The sequence below is a fragment of the Phoxinus phoxinus genome, assembly GCF_949152265.1.
Source record: "Phoxinus phoxinus genome assembly, chromosome: 24".
In the NCBI taxonomy this organism is placed as follows: Eukaryota; Metazoa; Chordata; class Actinopteri; order Cypriniformes; family Leuciscidae; genus Phoxinus; species Phoxinus phoxinus.
In genome coordinates, this window is record NC_136899.1 from 18,159,534 (window position 1) to 18,181,569 (window position 22,036).

Here is a 22,036-nt window from a genome sequence, read left to right on the forward strand (position 1 = left end):
CTTGGGGGCAGATATCCTTTTGAGTCAGGGGCAGAAGCCCGTGGAATGTCGACTCCATCCACAAGTTGTGGAGTCCATACGGCGGAGGTACGGCATAATACCTGTTTGCCTCAGAGAAGATGACCCACTGTCCCCTCTGGTTCGGCCTTACACCTCCGCTGGGTCTGGACACCATTGTACAGACTTTGCAGAGGTATGCCATTCCTCAGATAGTTCTGCTCCTGAGGGTTCTAGCAAGGGGTCACCAGGACCAAGTCCACCTTCTCCAAGTGGACTAAGTTATGAGTTATACAAGTTAACCAGAGTGCATGCAATTTATGACACATATGCTGATGCATTTGTCCATTATCAACAAAGGCACAGAGAAGAAACGGATGAAACGTGTAGGATCTGAGACCAGATCGGACAGAGATGATTTGTTCAAACAGAATTTCACATAATAAATAGTGTTTTCACTATAGTTTAGATATTAATATCCGCTGCAGAGCTGTTAGTTACGGCCCATTCAAGTGAACGCTGGACGAGTCATTTGCTCGGCCGTTAAAAGTAGTAATTATTTCAAAACTTAATAAAAATGTATTAATAATTCCCTTTGAGCTAAATTGACCTGTTTCCCTCACACATGAATCCAATTAATACACAATTATGATCATCATTTGTCTACGTTCTTCAAGCAATCTCTGGTATTTTACATCATATTACATCACATCATTCTGCCTCATATGGTTTGCAGAATCTAGAGGTCGACCAAATGATCAGTTTTCCATATTGATTGGTTTAACCAATTAATCTGCACCGATAACCGATTGCTGGAACAATCGGTTATCTACAAAAATCTATATCGATAGTATTTCCGAGTTGCGTCCGTTGTTGGAGCGGCTGAGAAGGGTCCTTTGTCATTAGACAGTATGAGAGTGCTGAGAAGGGACCGCTGTCATTATACAGTATGAGAGTGACCTATAGGTGAGATAAAAACTCTCTGTTATGTGACTGTAGTCTGTTAGTCTGTCAATAATATTTGCTTATTTTTCAACCCCATTAGAAGAAAATAAACAAAACTATATCAGTTTATATAGTGCTTTTTACAATACAGATTATTTCAAAGCAGCTTTACAGAGATAACAAGAAAATAATGCAAATAAAGTTTGTTGAATATTAAATTAAATTTAAAATTTAATGTCTCCAACTAAAAAAGCCAAGCCAATGGCAACAGAGGTGGAAAAAGGCGACAGTGGCAAGGAACCAAAACTCCATCAGGTGGCAGAATGGAGAAAAAAAACATGGAAGAACCCAGGCTCAGTCTGGGGGCAAGTTCTCTTCTGGCCAATGAACGAACAGTGTATGATTATGATTCAGGCAGCATTATAGGTCAGAAGTCAGATTGGTAAATTGGAACAATCAAAATATTTTCCAGTTCCATCTGGTTGAAGATCAGAGTCACGGAGGTATAGAGATGGGTTTGTTGAGGATGGGCAGTGCCGATGGCTGTCGTGTCGATGAGGCCTTCACAGGGGAGAGTCTAGTTGACACAATCTTTGCTGACACTTCAGTGATGCGTTGTGGTCGTGTCTAGGTGCAGGTCCACCATCTGATCTTGATACGGCTTGGATCCAGCTGATTACAGTAAACCTCGGAATAAGCAGAAAGACTAACATTAGCATAGATGCCATTCTTGTTGTGATGTAACGAGTACATCGGGTGTTATAGGAAGTGTTCCCTGTACAGTTCCCAATAAGCAGATCGGCTGGGTCTGTCCAACTTACGGTCAGTCTTGGGTTGGTTCTTCTGTTACGTCCTTCGGATGAGACGTTAAACCGAGGTCCTGACTCTCTGTGGTCATTAAAAATCCCAGGATGTCCTTCGAAAAAGAGTAGGGGTGTAACCCCGGCATCCTGGCCAAAATATGCCCAGTGGCCTCTGTCCATCATGGCCTCCTAATCATCCCCATATACTGATTGGCTTCATCACTGTCTCCTCTCCACCAAAAAGCTGGTGTGTGGTGGGCGTTCTGGCGCAATATGGCTGCCGTCGCATCATCCAAGTGGATGCTGCACATTGGTGGTGGTTGAGGAGATTCCCCCTTCTATGTAAAGCGCTTTGAGGTCTCAGAAAAAGCGCTATATAAAGGTAACAAATTATTATTATTATTATTACGTGACTGTGGTACTTAGAAACGCTCACGACGAAGGATACTTTAGAAGAAAGACTTTAATGAACAAACACATTGGAACAAGGAAGAACATCAACCAAACACAACCAAACGTTAACGAAAACCAACAGAGACTGAGGGAAGACACGAGGGTACACGTGAGGCTCATGTGAAAACACACGCAAGGTTGCACGCTGGACAGAGCGTGACACTTCAGATTCAGAAATGCATTTGATTTCAGTTTATTTTTATCTTCACTGTAATACATATATTGCATATTTTATTTTGATCAGATAAGCAAGTGTTCTAAAATAGAGGCAAATAAAGTTTGAGAGTATACATACAATTTGCATATGTCTTTAATTTCAATGCTATTTGTGTATAGTATGACTCTGGATTTTTATGAAATGGTAAAACTTTACAATAAAATTTGTAAGATTACCTAAGGTTAATAAAAGTATTGTTTATTGTTCATTTCAAAATTGACTAATACATTTTAAAGTTCTTTCTCTTAACATTAGTTAATGCTCTTTGAACTAAAATGAATGGCCAAGGTGTAATTAATTTTTATTTATTTAAAAAGTACTGTATATTTTCATTGTTAAGTACTGTTTTTACATTTTTGCAGTAAAGTTTAGCACTATTTTATGTGAAATGTTTGTTTTCATTCAGTACTATTTATTTTAAAAACTATCGGTTGATTTATTGGTAATCGGTCGGTGTGGGCCAACCTAGTTATTGTTATTGGTCGATCTCTATCACAATCCCCATCAGACTGCAATAAGAAGTCAAACACTCGCTTTGTGTCTGAAAGTGAGTTTTGGGCTGAAAATTATTTTAAATGCCTTAAATGTTGAGGTTAACTATGATAACATGGGAAATGAACAGCGCTGTTGACCCTCTCCTGACTCAGGTAAACTCTACCTTTGTTCATGGCCACTCCTCAAGCCCGAGTTGGCACACTTTGGACTAAGGTATTCGGTGGGCCAAAAACCCCTGGCTGTTGGCCCAGAGGAAGCCCCGATTAGGGCAGATCAAGTCCCAGAAGTAACAGTGGAAACGCTACTGGCCCTGGCACACACTAGCATGATTGCTTTTGGCCCAACAGTGGAAACAGAGCATTGACTTTCTTAAAGAAAGTAGGAAATTAGCAGGCTCTGTCAGTTGTCACTTGCCTAGACTTTGCTCCAGGTGATGTCAAAGCTATACTGCACCCTAAATTTAATCTATGGCTGGTCAGCCAATTGTTTTGCAGGCTTTCTTCCCTGTCCCTCAAGCCGCAAGAGTAAGAAAGTCTGCACTGTATATTTGTGCTTTGCAGATCTAAGGATGTCTCCTGGTCTGCTTTGGTGGGCGCAATAAAGGGAATGTGATCACTAAGCAGCACATCTCACACTTGATCACTGGCGCAATCTTCCACACCTATGAAGCACACGGTATGACTTCAGCTCTAGGGGATAGTGCCCACTCCACTAGGATCCTGTCCCAAATGACACACTTCATATGCACTTTTGGTCTTGTGGACTTACAATGGCTGCCTCCATTTTAGTAATTTTAGGTTTCAGAAGGGTGCTCACGAGCGCCCCCTTTGCGGTCGATGTGCGCCCTTGATGCGCACTTTTGCCGAGCCCGCACTGGTGCTCCGCAGCAGACTTCTTCCCAACAGTCAAAGCGGCATTACTCCACGAAAGTGCGGACTCAGAGGAAGACCGCGAGTGTTAAGGGTGCCATTTGGGAAAGGCCCTAGAAGTGTCGTGTCTTCCAGAGCTCTTGATAGGAGTGCACTATTGCAAGATCTTTGTGTTGTGGCAGGCTGGTCCTCTCCGCAAACATTCATCAAGTTCTACAGTCTGGACACAGATTCAACCCCAGGGTCTCAGGTCATTCAGGGTTAATCCGGTCTTAGCCAGTGCTCACAATTGTCTGTGCAGAAACACAGCCTTGTGGGGCATGCATTATCCAGTGACTTGGCGACATTGGCATTAAAATTCCCTGACATGGCGTTGAGTTCCACTCGAAAGGGATCGTCTCATATTACGCATTTAAACCGGTTCCCTAAGAGGGGAACGAAACACCTCGTCAGGCTGCCATGCATGTGCATCTTCTTCAGACAATTAGAATCTGGCGACACACTGGTATGGTGTCTATATATAGTTTTGGTGACATGCTACGATATGTCATCATGCTCAGCCAATCACAGATTGCCGCGTGTAAACACATGCTTCGGACACAGACTAATGCGGAGCATTCTTATAGCATCAAGCCATGGTGCGCTGTCTTGTTCCCCTTTTAAGGGAACTGGGTTATGTAACCTGATATGTTTAAATTAATTTAAACAGTAAAAAATCATTATACACAAAACAAATAAAATAAAAGGTATCATACCAAAATGTCAAAACCATTGTTTAGGTAGTTTTAATTTATAATTGCATTAACACATATGGCAACCTGCCCCAACCTAGAACTCAGTTAATTATATTCTTTATTCTTCATTATATATATATATAATACACTCACACAAACACACACTTAATTAAACCAAAAGCTATTTTCACCAACATAAAAACAGGAAAATAGTTGTGCAGTTCTCATTAAATTGGATCATAAATGATGCACAATAAAGTTAAATACGCCCACTATCAGCTCAGACAGATTACACTCTCTCTCACAGCAAAAAACACAAAGTAAGAAAGTGTGGCAATTAACGAAGCTGTAAATGTACCACCTCCGGAAATTCACATCAATGAAAGACTGCATTGTTTCTTTCCTAACAGCAGTACGTGAAGTGTTGTGAGCGCTGAGGGCAGCGGACAGTGAACTTTGCTTACTAACTTCATCCGGTGTGAGTACAGACTAAGATGAAGAACATAATTAAGGAAACACATGGAAGGTTTCTCGAGGTCTACGATTAATTAGCCTCCTGTCGATATTCTCATCAATACCCGATTAACAAATGACACATTGCCCTATGAATGCTATTGATCTGGCTGCATTCCACAGCATAAATAAGCTGAAGCCTCCTAACAAACTGAAAAGCTGACAAAACAGAGTAAAGTAATTTCTCTCAAACAGCTTGTTGATCCGCTTTGACAAAAAGGCCTGTCTAATGTCAGAGAGAAACCTGCTTACTTACACAGTTTACACAAAACTACCAAACTAAAGCTCAGTTTAACCTTTTAAGTTGAATTACTGAAATAAATGAACTTTTGCACAATATTCTAATTTTTTGAGTTTCACCTGTATTTTGAAAGTATACTTTCAATAGATCAGTGTGCTCAATAATGTTCCTTTTTGTCCTTCCAATGTATATTTGGATTGCTGAGGTGTAAATAAAATAAAAACAATAAAAAAATACATTCTTTTAATCTCCTCACATTATTTCTTCTAGCTCCCTCACAGTCTCATTCACCTGATGGGGCATTAGAGTAGCCTGACTACGTCAGACTTTAGTTTCCTTCCTACTAATTTCATTTCGCTCCTGTAGTTAGTCTGAGATAGCGGCCTATCTTTCAGTTTTCCACCGGCCTTCGGACGGCCGGGCCAATCAACGAACAGAGGGCGGGCTGAGAGCCGTGACGTAGACGCTAAGCGCCGAGTTTTACATTGTAGGTCAGAGAAATCGAAAACCGAAACGAAACACGGGATGCAATTCGCTCTGTTATGGTGAACCAGTGCCGCCGCTCCCACCACGCGCTGTGCGTAGGGCACCAAGAGCTGAAGGGGCACCAAAAAATTAGCGTTCCGGGAGTCTCCCGCATATTGATAGCGGCTCACTGACGCCCGCGAATTAGTTAAAATCTACTGAATCTAGAGCGATCGCGCCCGCGAGACAGAGACTGTGCTCCAAACCGCGTAGCGCGTGCACGGCAGAGAGGGAGAGAGAGTAAAAAAGTTACTCTCTTGTAAAAAAGTCGTTTACAGCCATGTTCGCTCCGGTATTTCGCTCGCATCATCATGTGTTTACAGTGGAAGTTCGATCATAGATTTGAGTTCGATGCATGATGTCTGTGGTTCGATGCGGCTGTACAGGCGCATAACATACGTCCTAACTAAACTTATCTGATTGGCTTACGGGTAACCAATGATTTTAAACTTCAGACAAGCGCCCCCTAGCGAGAGAGAAAACACTTCTCTATTATGCCATTCCAGACTCTGTCTACGAAGCAAAGTGAAGTAGCAGAGTCTGGTATTACCAGGCTAGCATTAGAGGAGGTGGAGCCAACAAAAATGCGACCTGGAGGGCGGAGATGACTCGGAGGCATTGGAAGAGGTGAGTTGCTGATCGAGGGTCTACTGAATTGGCCACATGAGTTGACGAGACAAGACATAAATGTCATTTTCTCAAAACTTTTACATATGCTGCCCACATATCAGTGTAGCAGAGTTTGTGCTGCATACAGTGTAATCAGACTTCAGGCATGAAAATGTTATAAGAAATAAGAACAAATGCAAGGGTCCAGAAAAACCTCAGACCCCAAAGATTAAGTACACACCTGACACAGTCTCATTGTCTGTCTCGTTTGAGCAAAGGACTCACTTCCAAGTTTCCAAAGTGTATGTTACCTCTCTCCAGCATTTCTACACTGTCTTCAGTTCCTCATTGTCTCCAGCGTCTCCTATTCAGTGTTGTTGCCAATCGATATTTACGCGTTCCTCATCGAGGTGTATGGTCCATCCATTTATGCAGCCACAATCTCCAATCCACCTGCAAAACAAAGACTGCCAGTATAGTTTCAATAATCACTACCAACTACCATAGCTGTCTGCAAATACTTACCTGCTGCACATCTGTGTTAAAGGGGTGGTATAATGCCCTTTTCACAAGATGTAAAATACATCTCTGATGTCCCGAGTGTGTATGTGAAGTTTTAGTTCAAAATACCCCACATATATTTTTATATAGCATATTAGATTTGTCACTTTTTGAGGGTGAGCAAAAACACAACATTTTTGTGTGTCCCTTTAAATGCAAATGAGCTGCTGCTCCCGGCACAGAGGGTGGAGCTTGTGTCCTTTTACCTCACACAGACATGCGCTGTCTTCTAGTAGCTGTGCCGAGGGAAATCTGAATCATTCCCTTCCGAATCTCGCAGAGACGCAGAGACGGAGAGCGTGATTATTAGTTGTCAATGAGCTAGCAGCATGAGCAACTTTATGAATCTCTATGGGCTTCTCCCTTGACCTTATGCCTCCACGTCCCCCCGATTGCTTGCGAGCTTCTCTGCCAGTCTATACGGTAATTTCTCTACAGTGCGACAGAGAGTCGTGTGGGTATGACGCAATCGTTAGCCTATTTTTTACAAAAACGGCTTCTACGAAGTCATAACGTAAGATAGAAAGTAATGGAGCCTTTTATACATTGTCGTGTTTCTTTAGAAATAAATAATGGACAAATTGAATCTTTGGACGCCTCAGATGTAAAGTTATCCGCTGTCAAAGTGACGCAAAAATGAATGGGAGTCAATGGAATGCTAACAGCAGGTGAAGTTCTGCTACAATGGCGGCTCCCGCGGAGGCTTCAGTTTCCGGCGGATGGATTACCCCCTTGATGTATGTATGTAATGTTGTGAAGTCATTACCAGCCATTTGCTGTAGTCCTTACAAAATTATTATTTTTAAAGCAAATATCTCCCTTTGTTTTGAACTTTGAGCATCATAACTCTGTATTGAGTCTCTGTTTCATAACAACTTGCTGTTTCTTTGTAATTAATTGTGAAATTTAATAGCAATTTTTGAGTGAAAATTGTTTCTAATGTCATTACCATTTAAAAAAAGTCAATTTCTAATAATTATTTTTCTCTTTTTCGAATCATTATTATCTCATTATTATTCAAATACTATTGATATTAAACCTTCGTCCACCAAATCACGCCTAAAAAAAAGCCTTTAGACCAAAGATTATAAAAAAAAGTATGAAAATAATTAATATTAAGTTTACACTCACATTTGAAGCTAAGGAAAATATTTCATTACTTTTTACTTGATGGTTACATCACTATACATCATTATTTTGATGTAGTCAGTAAAATCACAACTTTGTTGAAAATGGTTGAAAAGGTAAAACGCAACTTGCATACAAATATTAAATTAAGAACCTGACAAATGTGTTTTAGATTTTATTTTATTTTATTATTATTATCTTCAAACTCTCAGACACTCAAACTCCGTATTTCATTACCCATCAGCACTTGGCGATGTCTTGTGTAATGGAAAATAAGCATGAGTGAATGGAAGAACACAAAACAGATAAAGCAAGTTACGACAAGTTACAAGCCTCTACATTTACCGGATCTGTACGTTCTCTTCTCAATACATACTGATTCAATAAACAACAGACTCTTCAGCTAGCTTCAGCTTCAGACATGGACCTCAGTTTTGACAAACAACAGCAAAGTAAGGTAAAAAGGGACTCGATATAAATTAATGGTGCCCTAGCATCCCAAGGTTTAGTCCCCTTACACTAATGATAGTAATGAACACTTGATCATGAGGGATGATTGGGCCCGTCCTCCAGTCAGAGCTTTATGCAGGTTAATTAGGTAAGATAACATCATCAACCTCTTTCATCCCTACACATGGAATTAATTGGATAAGCTGAGGCTGGATTCAGGTCTATGTGTAATCATGTAACAATCAAGGGGAGTAATGGAAGAGAGACGCCGGCCACGTCACAAGATGTCTTATTTAGATTCTCTAACAACCTATCTAATAAGCACGTGGACACTAATGGCATACTTTACAATAATGAATCAGTGGAACAATAGCAGCGTGGCAATGGCAGCAACTGTAAAAAAAGACATCATGGGCAGTTTGATGGGATTATCATAATATTATGCAATTAGTCAATGCCGAGAAACATAATGAAGTGTGGTTTAATAAATCCATGTCATCTGAAAATGTCTTAAAGGAACATCAATCAACCATGATTTCAGTTAAGATAAAAATGCACTTCAATTATTGTTATTGATTTGTATATTAACCCTGTAATGACTCATGCCACATGGTGATACTTCAATTGACCCTTCGCAAAGACCCGCCCCCCCTAGTTACTGTTGCTACGTTCGACAAGCCACAGTGCTCTCAAGCCACACGCAGTGAAAAATCACGATTTCGAAGCAAAATGGTCACTGACAACGTGCAGACAGACATGACAGAGCAGGCTACTTTTGGTATAAATCCAAAGTCCCAGCTTTAAAGGGGACATGTTATGCCCCTTTTTACAAGATGTAATAATTAGTCTCAGGTGTCCCCAGAATGTTTCTGTGAAGTTTAGCTCTAAATACCCTACAAATCATATTACACTATGTTGAAAATGGCAATTATGGGGTGAGAAAAAAAAAAAAAACGGCCCACACCATTTCCAGAAGAGGGCGGAGCCTTTAAATCTCTGTTTCGGATAATCATGGCAATAAGAAATCAGGAGAAGCAATATGACTGTCAACGAAAATAATGGTGTTCATCCCTATGAACCGGAGCCGGACACTGATGAAGAAAAGATCTGGCAGAAGCAACAACTTTGAGAATGACTCAGGAAGTTTCCAAATGGTTTATTTGATTAATTTATTTAGCTCTTGTAGTGTTTTTTTTCAGCCGTTTAGCAACGATGGCTGCATGAGCAGCACACAGATACTGTTACTATGTTTGCTATGCACTATAACGACTTTATTAATTGTTGTACAGGTGCTAATGTGGCAAATGTGACAGGATGCCTAACGAACAAGAAAATATATACTGCATGGAGATAGAAGAGGTATTATTTTAATTATAGTTTTCATTTCTGTAAACAGATTTCATTTATGAAAAAAACATTGACTAACACAGTTTACTATAATGAAGGTTAGAAGACGGATACAACTGCTGAAAGTGACTCTGCTGCGTCTTCAGCAACTCTAATTTCGTGAGTGAATGAAGACTGTTATGTTCATTCTTACATCCAACAACAAATCACCTGAATTGCTTAAGAGACATTCTTGCAGCTACAGCTGCTCCGGCGTTGAGAAAATGGCAGACAGTGTACAACTTGCTCAGGGCAGAAATGCTAATACAGTATTACATGGAATCGGCTGACTTTTTTTGTGATTTCTGTGCTAAACTTTTGAAAAAAATCTGCGGAATTATGCGGAATGGTTTTAATAATTATATACATACACATATATGCATAAAATAAAAGCACTATACAACGTGTTAGTATTTTAGTGCTGGGTGGTTTGATGACAAACAACTGCATCACGGTATTTTTTAAGAAACTGGTGTTTGTTTGTTTTTGTACTAAGCCTTTTTTTTTTTTTTTTTTTTTTTTTAAATAGCAAATACAAATTTATTATCAAAAGGTTTGTAATCAAATCAACTGATAAAAGTGCTGCACAACAGATGTTTACTGGTTAAATAAAGTAATGTGAAATTGTTTGATATTCGTTATAAAATTATCATAAATAATATATTATTATTAGCCTATTGTTATTATTATTACTTTGAGAAGTAAGTTCGATTTGATTGTTCAATAGTAATATATTTCTGTGATATTTCTTCACGTTAAGCCAAACTTTTATTTTGACGGGTTTCTGAGTGTATCTGACGATGAAATGCTGAAGATGAACGTGTACTTGAATATGTGTAGTAGCCTACAGCATGGACCTGCGGCACTCATTTACTCGCTGAACTTTGATAGCAGTCTTTAATATTCAGTCACTAGTCCATATAGCAGTTTGATATTATGATCAGCAATGAATAGACAGATCTTTTATTTCAGATATGCGCCGGTATTGCAGTAGCAAATAGTAGATCATATTATATCATACACAAGCAGGTCGTACTTGTCAATGACGGGCACTACAATCTGCGGAGGTTTCTGCGGAAGTCTGCTGGCGCAGATTCCGTGTGGCCCTGTAGCAACGGCACATAGACAGGTAACTTACGGCAGGGTCCGTCAGCAGTCGTGGGCGCAGAATTCAATGTGACGCCTCTTTAATGTGTCTTGACAGATCGCTGTAGCGCCTTGCTAGCTGTAGCGGCACATTCCCATCATCTCTTCAAGCAAAACCATAAATGAATATCAGAAGGTATGTTTCTGTGGAATGACATCAATACACACCATTTTTAAAGTTCAAGTTAGGGGTGGGCGATCTGACGATTTTATATCGTGATCGATCTTGAAGACGTCGTCGAACTACTTTGCTAGCAAGAGATCGTGAACTTTTATGTCCTCGTAATATCCGGGACTTTTATTTTGACGGCTCTACGGCAGAGCCTGGACAGGAGTCACACTCTCCGTCTTCATTAGTTGTGGTCTCTTGTTTAACAGTTTTGTCGAAATACGTTACTTAGAACTGTTTAACAAAGAAAGTAACCTGTATTTATATCATGGCATTTGCTTTTATATTATAACACTAATACTTTATTATTTACCTTCAGCATATGCGCATTTATATCATTTAAACACATCTTTCAATATCTAATAAACATTTAATTTCACAAACCTTGCAGTCTTAGTCGAATCCAGCTGTCAGATATTCTGAAGTGCGCATTTGTAGCATCAACGTGAAAACTGCGCGTGCGTGACTCTCAGGTCAGTTTAACTGGAGACGCACTTTCACCCTTGATTTCAAACTATGCTGAGCTATATTCAGTTACCCACTATGTCATATTAATGTCATTTTAACTGTGCTCTATGTAAAATTAGTGGTACCTTGTCTTAAAAAAAAAAAAAAAAAAAAGATTTCCAATGTGCACACATTTACCAGATTACTGTGCCCTTGTTGATTACAGTGTTAAGGCTACTTCCCTTTTATTAAATTTTTTCCAAACAATTTCTTTATTCGTGAAAAATACAGTAATATGATTACAGAATCAAGAAGTTACAATCTAAAGTAAGTCGGTTTCATTTAGAGATTTTTTTTTTTTAAATCATTTTCGTATTATTTCAGCCAGTTTGCTCTTTTAAGATTTTGCCATTGGCCTTCAAAAATCAATGTCGGTTGACCACTACTAGTCAAATGACTATTTTGACAACTGATTGTTTAATGCAATACTGTGTTTTAAATTGTGAACATACTAGATCAGTCCATAGTCTTGTTGCAATCTGGATATTCTCGATAGTACATCTCAAAATTGGGAAGATCGTGATTGTTTGTGAAATTTTGGGAAGATCATCCACCCCAAGTTAAAGTCTACCAAAGTTAATCTACTAAAACTCTCCTGTCTGGTATGATTATCCGACAAAATGGCGGATTCTGTGTTATAATTGGTCAGATCGCCTGTCAATCAAACTCCTGGTGAAGGGTGTATTACTAAACTCTCAGTCCCCTAAGAGTATTTAGGGTTCCATTTAGAGTCCCCCAATGAACATTTCATAGAACATTTCATAGAACAGTTCTAAAAGGGGCACTTCTGGCAAAATGGGCTTTCATTAAAACTGGGCTGCCTATACAGAAGAAAGACAAAAAACGTAAATCTGTGCTACCTGAGAAAATAGAGAAAAAAGGGTGTTGTCTTCCCTTTTGCCAATTAGGTAGGATACCGTATAAAGTATTAGAAAAACCCATTATGCAGCGCCCGGTGATCGACTGGATCTCACAACTCCAAAAACATCAGATACAATTTTCAAATAGAAATATTTTTCAAATACATCTTTAGAAATAAACCACAATCGAAAGGTTCCATGGATGTTTAAAGTTCTTCATGGATTATCTTTATTTATACTGTAAGTGTTTGCAAAATCCACTTGATCAAAATCAGAATCAAGATCAGAAATTTATTTCAGGCCATGCGATAAATGTTTTAACATAACATGCGATAATTTTTTTCATTTAACTATTTTAACTTATAAAAATAGTCGAAAGTGCCCTAACTGAAGAGTCATCTAAATATATTTATACACAAAATTTCTCAGTTTCAGAAACATTCAACATTCCATATTTCCTAAGGATCTTGTGACTGGTCTCGTTATCATGTGTGCATGATGTGTGTTGTTTCCTTTTGAGGCCAAACATTTACCAGTGCGTCATGTACAGCACCTATCATCCGTCACAGCAGATGTTTGGCTCCTCTGGTTGGCTTTGTGTGAAGTATGGTTGTAAATTATGTATGAGGAACTTTTGTTTAAATTGTCATACTACATAATGTATGTTTACAAAGCTGCATGAAAGCTCACCTTAGATGGGAACTCATTACAATAAGTGATGCAGAGAGGTAACAAAGGGCTCTTTTGCACATTAAGTCACTTTCTGATCTCCATCAATAATGAAAGAACATTTAGAATAGGCCAGATAGGCCATCTGCTACACGCACCTCTCAACTCATCAGCCAAAATGGCAAACGCAACTTTTTCCCTCAAAGATCAGACATATTATAAATGTATGTCATAATGGAATGCTATAAATTAACCTGTCCTACTATGAAGAAGGGCTGGTACATGAATATTAATTACGTGACTGGACACTACAAGAAAGTTACCAAGTAACGTCAACCTAATTAATATGCATGAGGTAAGCCTTCACCGCTGTGTCCCTCATAATTTAGTGAAACTCAGTATACGTCATTGTCACCATAGTGACGGACGCTTTGCACGATACCTTTACAGGCATCAGTAATGCATGTCAGTATAACCTTAAATGTGTTTAGTCAACTTTGTATTACTTTTGAACAACTGCAAGCAAAAACAGAAAACTGATTGAATGTGCTTTATTAACACAATAACAGCACATTAACATCTCATAATGATATTCCAGTGTTTCATACCTAACTGAGGTAAGTGTTGTAAGTGTGTTTGTGTTTGTGTTTATGTGTGTGTGTGTGTGTGTGTGTGTTATTGATTCTAATAATGTCTCAACATATAAGCCATATTTTGAGATGTTGTTTTGGTCTACAACAGATCCTACTTTGTCCTCCATTGCTCCCTGTTTTATTGTGTTTTATGATTATTCATATAACAGAACGTCTAAAAAATTACTCTATTGCATTGTATACATTATAGTACTGTACTGTAGACAGGTTCAAACAGGATCACAGTTCTTTCCATAACATTTAGCTGTTTTCTCTAATATGTGACACTTTCTTTATGCAAACAAAAAGCTCTATGATATGAACAGCTTTTTGGGGATATGTACTATGGTAGTACACTGTAAAAAATAATTTGTTTAGCCTACCTTAAAAAAATGTGCAAACACATTTTACATTAATTCAGAGCTAAAGCACCTAAAGCATAAGAACCCACCCTCTGTTCTGAGAGCTGTACAAACCCACACCTCATTCAAAAAACATGAGCGCAACACACACAGCAGCGGCTGAAAAGCGTTACAAGACGAGAGATGACGTTAAATGACCTTGTGCCTCAAAGCACATAAAATTACAATAATAATTAACGTAAAAAAAATTCAGAGCTCTAGTTGTACCACCTGACTGCTGCAGTTTAATTTCGGCATTGATAGTGTTGCCAGAGAAATGCATAAATCTGAGTCTGAGGTAGAGGATGGACACCCGACCCGAGCCCGACGGGACCCGACGGGCCGGGCCGGGTTCGGACAGATATTAAGAAATTATGTTCGGGTTCGGGTCGGGCTCGGTCACATCACCGCGATAAGGCATTGCACATTTTAAATTTAAAACAGCTTATGTAGGTAGCCACTGTGCCTGATGCTTTCAGTTGATGCAAACGATCGTTTTTGTGATTAAAATACATGTAAAATATTACCATAACATCTGTCTTCCTGTGTGCGGACATTTGTTTATGTAGCTTTGACAACGAAACACGTGCATAATGTGCGCGCACCTGTTTTAAGAGCGCTTGTTGCTCCGCACGCTGATGCGCTCATCCTATTGACATTTCCGATTCCCTTCCTACAGTTGCTTACTAAAAGCGGGCTTTCCACACAAACAAACGTACAATTGTCATTAGTATGAGAAAAAAATGGGATTTTAACTGCCGGTCTCGAGTCGGGCTCGGACATGAATATCTTTATGCCTGTCGGGCTCGGCTCGGGCTCGGGTCGGGTTCGGTTACTGCTCTGTCGGACGCGGGCCGGGCTCGGACAGAAAAATTTGGCCCGATCCGCACTCTAGTCTGAGGATGTGAATAGCTCCGAGTAGAAACTCACAGGTTGTCATTTTTTAATTACGGTTCCCTAAAATCTGTACCTGACCTGAACCACTTCTTACCATAACCCGACGTGCTTAAATTATTATTTTTTTTTAAAACCCGACCCGAGACAGACCCGATAAAATTAAACACAAGTCCGATCCATCCTGATTTTATTTCCGCTTTTATTTTCAAATCCGACGGCACCCGTCCCGAATGTAAACGGTAATGATGTGTGCACAGCCTCCAGGAGTCCTGCTGACTGAATTTGGCTGGTGCTCCCTAATTTTCATTTATTTATTTACTTATTTGTTATTACTTAATATTATTGCATGCCCGATGGATAAATTGATAGCCTAATGAATCATGAATTCACTAGTGTCGTCTGCAATGATGTACCTCATCTCCGGCAAAAGGCTTCTGCACACAAAAAAGAAAAGCCCTGCATGGCATCAACACGCAGTGACGCGTGCCTTTTTCTGATGTATCTCGTAGCTTTAAGATGGATTTCTGTGAGCAAGGTTTCTCAAAAAGTTAGAAGCAAAAGGAACAATGACAACACTTTCCCAACGGTGTTCATTGAAATGGTAGGCAAAAATGTGGAGCAAATGAGTCTAAATGCGGTAGCAACCGTGTGTAAAATCCATTGCATGTAGAAGCACGAATTCAGAGAGAAAATAATAATATGTGCTGTTAATAACAGAAAAAATAATAATAACATTTTGTTAAATGCCTGCCATAGTTTAAAAGAATTTGTGTCTTCTCGGGTACATTCCGGAAAAGCACATTTATTTTAAATTACCCGAGACCCGAGGCCGCTATGAACCCGACCTGTGTCCGAGGCACTCGTCAAAGTTTTAGACCCGAACCCGCACAGGTCGGACCTCAGGTTTTCAGATCCAAGTTGACCCATGAAGACCTCTAAATGTACATGTTTTAATATTTAGAAAACTTCTATTATCGATTGCTATCAGGATGTAAAGAGAGCTTCAACCAATATAACAAAAGTGTTTCGAAAACAAATTGCCTACCTACCTCTCACTAATTAAATTAACTTAAATAGATGTCAAACTTTCCCCAAAACTCTGATTCCCGGTTTCACAGATTAGTCTTAAGCCCCCAGCAAGCAATGGTCATCATTTCACCATCTAGGTTGACTATAGACCCAATAAAGTCCCGTTATGAGTAGCCCACTTCTAGCCAAAATAAACTTTAATTTCAGTACATGTCGTTTTTGCTAAAATAACTTGCAAGATGTATGATATTCCATCATGTAAGCAAAGTCAACAGTGATCACAAGGTGTTTGGTTTCCTTTCTTTGACAAGTTCATGTTCTAGATGACTCTATTCTTGGGCTATGTTTGGACATCTATTACATTTTCATTGACAGCCCAAATTTTGCCTTGTTTTAGCCTAGACATCAGGGCTGTTTTGGATGGCTATTAGACGTCTTTTAAATGCAAAATTGCTTGCTTGGCCTAGTCCCAGACTAAAATGCATGTTTGAGCTGTCTTAACTGAAAGCAACTTGCACTGACATATTTTAAATTATGTTAGTGCCATTGTTTTGTCTCAAGACGTTTTTTTTTTTCCAAGGCACGTTTATAAAAGCTACTTAAATGTCTTAATGCTACTTAAATTAAACAAAAGCATCGCTATATCTGAAAAGCCAAGCCAATGTTGATTCTCGTTTTATTACAAGCTCTGTCACATTACTGTCATGAAACAGAAGGGTACACACAGGTGAAGTGGATAACAGGTTTTATTTGCAGAAGTATAATAGCACAGCGTTGGAAGCAGGTAAGTAACTTTAGACTATAGAGTACTGGATGAATCTGGAAGTTAATGAGTCTTATCTGATGTAGGTTCTGATATGGAGATCGAGGCTGAAGACTGATGAACGAAACAGATGACTGAATATGGATCAAGGAAGCCGATGACTGAAGGTAAAAGGTATATCAAAGGAAAGGAGTCAGGAAGAGTTCCCTGAGGGAGCATTGAGACCAGACAATGGTGAACTGCAGTGTGAAGGGTTATTTAGTGCTGGGTGATGATCAATGAAGATTGGTGACAGGTGACAGTGATTAGTACTCTGGTGACAGGGAACGAGTGGGTGAAGTGTAGAGGACTGTGACAGTACCCCCTCTTCCAAGGCCCGCTCCTGATGGCCGAAGTGGACGGCGACGGGGACGGCCTCTGCCTCTTCGGGCTGGACTGTTGGGATGAGCATTATGGAAGTCGGGCAGCAGTGAAGGGTCCAGAATGTCTCCTCTGGACCAAATCCTTCCCAGTCGACGAGGTATTCCAATAGGCCGCCCCGTCGCCGGGAGTCTAGGATGATGTTGACTCGATTGACATTCTCCTCTGACGGGTCTACAGGAGGAGGAGGTACGTCCTCAGCAATAGACTCTGGGGAAGAAGGAACCAGAGGATTAGTGAATGGTTTGAGTAGGGAGACGTGAAAAGGAGAAATTCCGTAGTGAGAAGGAAGGGTTAACCGGTTCGTGACATCATTGATCTGCCTCTGTATTGCAAAGGGACCGATATAGTGGGGACTCGGCTTACGGCAGGGCAAGAAAACGTCTCCAGCTGTCCTGATGGTCGTGACATTATGACCGTAGGTACCTCCCAATCTCTTGTATCTTCCGCTCAGTCTGGCTGTTGGACTGCAGATGATATCCAGATGTGAGACTGACTGTGACTCAGAATAGGTTGAAGAAGGCTCGCCAAACTCTGGAGATAAACTGAGGGCCGTGGTCTGAGACAATATCTTCAGGAATTCCAAAGTGACGAAAGACTTGCTGGAAGAGGGTTTTGGTCGGCTCGAAGGCAGTGGGTAGTCCCTTCAGCGGGATTCATTTACAGGCTTTGGAGAAGCGATCCACTATGACGAGGATGCAGGTGTGAGTATTAGAGGATGGGAGGTTGGTGATGAAGCCCACTCCAATTTGCGACCAGGGTCGGTTAGGAACAGGTAGAGGGACTAGTTTGCCTTCCGGAAGACTACGGGGAACTTTGGATATGGCGCAGACTGAGCATCCCTGAACACATCGGGAGACTTCCTGGGTCATATTGGGCCACCAGTAGCGATTGCTGATGAGCGAGAGGGTTTTCTGGCTGGCTGGGTGTTCAGAGCCCAGTGATGTATGAACTGAGTCCATGAGGGACAGAAGGAGACCAGTGGGCACATAGGTCCATCCCTCAGGACCTCCCGGCGGAGCAGGCTCTGACTGCGTGGCTTCGGCGATTTGATCATCAAGTGACCACTGGATCGGGCTTACGATGATGGCTGGAGGGAGAATGGGCTCAGGAGGTGTGATAATGGATTCAGGCTGGTATAACCGGGAGAGTGCATCTGCTTTCAGGTTCTTGTTACCAGGTCGGTAAGTCAATGTGAAGTTAAATCAGGTGAAGAAGAGGGACCAGCGTGCCTGGCGGGTGTTCAGTCTCTTGGCCTCGCGAAGATATTCCAGATTGCAGTGGTCAGTGATGACTTCAAAGGGGTGTTGAGCTCACTCCAGCCAATGTCACCACTCTTAAAGAGCTAGTTTGATTGCTAGTAGCTCCCGGTTACCAATATCATAGTTTTGCTCCGCCGGGACAGTTTTTTAGAATAGAAGGCACATGGATGGAGTTTGGGAGGCTCACCCTGCCGCTGAGATATCACAGCTCCTACCCCATTGGTGGAGGCGTCCACCTCGGCGATGAAGGGGAGATCTAGATTGGGATGAACAAGGGTAGGAGATGTACTGAAGGCTTTCTTCAGTAGGCTGGAAAGCAGTGTTAGCTTCAGAGTTCCAGGACAGAGACTTTGCCCCACTGCGCAACAAGGAAGTGAGTGATGAACTGAGTTTACTGAAGCCATTAATGAATCGGCGGAAGAAGTTAGCGTTGGAGTTCCTTGATAGAAGTTGGCTGTGGCCAGTTCTCCATCGTCTCTACTTTCCTCTGGTCCATCCTGATGTCGTGTTGATCAATGATGTACCTGAGGAAGTGGACTGTGTCACGGTGGAACTCACATTTTTAAACTTTCAGGAAGAGATGGAACTTACAAAGCTTCTGTAGGACCTGCGTGACGTGGTGGCGATAGACAGCCAGGTTCCGGGAATAGATGAGAATATAGTCTATATACACGATGAAAAAGCGGTGAAGGAATTCCCAGAACACCTTGTTCATGAAACCTTGAAAGACGGATGGAGCGTTCCAAAGCTCGTATGGCATAACCCGGTACTCGTACTGCCCTGATGGAGTGGTTGCTAAAAACATCCTGGAACGTCCGATATACCCGATAAGGTGAATTTCATGCTGTTTTATTTGTGGTTGCTGTACTCTCAATGGAAATGGAACAATGACCTCACATTTGGTGAAGATGAAGGTTGATGACAGGAAGAGTGCTGCTAGGTGACTTTCTTAACTGATTGCAGACAGTGGTTAAAACAGTTTCCCCCCCACTGTTGGATCTCACCAGTGTTCAAGCAGACGAGAGGCAAATGTTGCTGTAACCACGGGCATCCCAGGATGATGTCAGCCCTCCAGCAACAAGAACGATAACTTCTCCTGATGGAGACATCCGATGCGCAGAGTCAATAATGGCATACAGTGCCGAATTCACGTTTCGAGTTTACGAGTTTACGTTTCAAAGGAAGTTGAGTGAAATTAAGTTACCAGCAGCACCTGAGTCTATAAGGGTCTTCACTGAAAGAGATTGTTGATGGGAGATTACTATAACATCTGTGTTTTTTAGTGAATATATGGGAGGTGGTAGTTGAAGGACACTTACCGCTGGACGTGGAGGTCGCACCGGACAGGTGGGAAGAAGATGTCCTTCTGCTCCGCAGTATAAGCAAAGACGATTTACGATGCAACGTTGACACTCAGCATTAGTGAGTGGAGTCTAGTTGTATAGGTTCTGGTGCTGGAGGGGTGACAGATGTTAAAGTGGGCGGAGGATGCAGTACGGGTTGGTCCAAGGCACAGGCTGTGAGTCATTGGGATATCCTGATGGCACATTGAATGAAGCTCTCTATGCCATCGGCGTCATCAAAGATAGCCATTTGTTGACAAATGTTCACGTTGAGCCCCTGGCGGAATGCCATAAACAACCATAAACTAGTGCGAAATTGAAGAGCATAATCACCCACCGAAAACCTCCCTTGACGAAGACGGAACAGTTGGTCATGAACTGATATTGAACTGGCGGTTTGGCCAAATACCTCCTTAAAATGTGAGGTTAATGCTGACAGCGAGTGAGTGACAGGTCTATTAGCGTCCCAAATGGCACGCGCCCACTGATGTGTGCGTCCTGTCACCAACGAAATGATGTAGGCGATCTTCGCACGATCGTTGACAAACTGCTCTGGCTGCATTTCAAAGAAGAGTGAGTATGTCCGCCTCACCTGAGTATGTCGCTGGTCGGGCCATGGGTGACTGGTGGGTGAAAGGCTTGTCGAAGGGCTTGAATGAGATCAGAATAGGGATCCCGGAGAGACGCACTTGCATCGCTGGGATCGGTTGTACTTTGCATGTTGGTCTGGTCTCCTGTCATGTAACAAAAGGGTACACACAGGTAAAGTGGATAACAGGTTTTATTTGCAGAAGTAAAATATCACAGCGATGTAAGCAGGTAAGTAACTGAAGACTATAGAGTACTGGATGAATCTTATATTATGTAGGTTCTGATATGGAGATCGAGACTGAAAACTGATGAACGAAACAGATGACTGAAGATGGATCAAGGAAGCCGATGACTGAAGGTAAAAGGTTTCTCAAAGGAAAGGAGCCAGGTAGAGTTCACTGAGGGAACAACGAGACCAGACAATGGTGAACTACAGTGTGAATGGTTATATAGTGCTGGGTGATGATCAATGAAGATTGGTGACAGGTGACGGTGATTAGTACTCTTGTGACAGGGAACGAGTGGGTGGAGTGTAGAGGTCTGGTGCTGTCGATGTTCTTGACTCCAGAGTGTGCTCCATTGTCAGCCTTTCTCACTTTTATTTGAGACAATTAACCTATGCCATTCTCATCCTACATCATACACACATCAAAGTAGCCAGAGAAACATTTCTCTATTTCTATTTCATGTCTAAAATATAAACACTTACAATAGGGTTACCAAAGGGAATAAGACAAAAACATGTTTTGGAAGATTGATGATGTATTCATTCATTTTGTTAATTTTTAACAAAGAAAGTTACATAATGCAGACATCCCACCTCACCGTCACTCAATGTCTGGGTGTCTCCCAAATATTGATAGTGACTCCCTGACACCCACAAATTATATACAATATACCGGAATTCAAGCGAGCGAGAGAAACCGTGTTTTCACCTGGTACAATTAAGATGTGTTTTCAGTGAACTGATCACAAGTGATCACTAAGATACATTACCATTACACCTTGTATTATTATGCATTTCAAATGCATATTTTCTGCAAAAAAAAAAAAAAAATGCATCACTTTAACTTTCGGCACACAAATACAATATACCAATGTTAGGCTATACTACAATAATCCCTCACCATAGTGTTTTTTTTTTTTTTTTTTTTTTTTAAGCACTTAGCACATAAAGTGAATTTGCTTAATTTTGTTTTGTTTTAATATTATTATATTGTAAAGCTGCCATGCCTTCTTTCCATCCCTTTTCTATTACATTTCTAGGCATGATACTGTAAGTATTGGACTGGGAATTGTTGCGTTTAGCCAATCAGAAATTATTGTTTTTAAGAGTTTCGTAACAAAGGGTAACTTTGATGGTTATTTGCACAATTAACCAACTAACTAACTAACTAAAAAAAAAACAGCTTGGTGAAGGA

General features: G+C 40.8%; 1 protein-coding gene and 1 long non-coding RNA gene across 5 annotated transcripts in view; one reads left to right on the top strand and one right to left on the bottom strand.

Annotated features, from left to right (window-relative positions):
- Positions 1-850: 850 nt before the first annotated feature.
- Positions 851-11,170, bottom strand: LOC306992873. The gene is made up of 3 exons (XR_013796350.1): positions 11,065-11,170; positions 6,713-6,854; positions 851-1,629 (listed from the first exon to the last, which is right to left on the bottom strand). It is a non-coding gene; the product is annotated as an uncharacterized lncRNA (long non-coding RNA).
- Positions 10,805-22,036, top strand: part of ofcc1 (orofacial cleft 1 candidate 1) — a 123,718-nt gene continuing 112,486 nt past the window's right edge. For all 4 annotated transcript variants that reach the window (XM_079602130.1, XM_079602133.1, XM_079602132.1 and 1 more), the window contains exons 1-2: positions 10,805-11,055; positions 11,131-11,208. The gene's annotated coding sequence lies outside the window, so the exon portion shown is untranslated. The remainder of the gene's footprint in view (positions 11,056-11,130; positions 11,209-22,036) is intronic.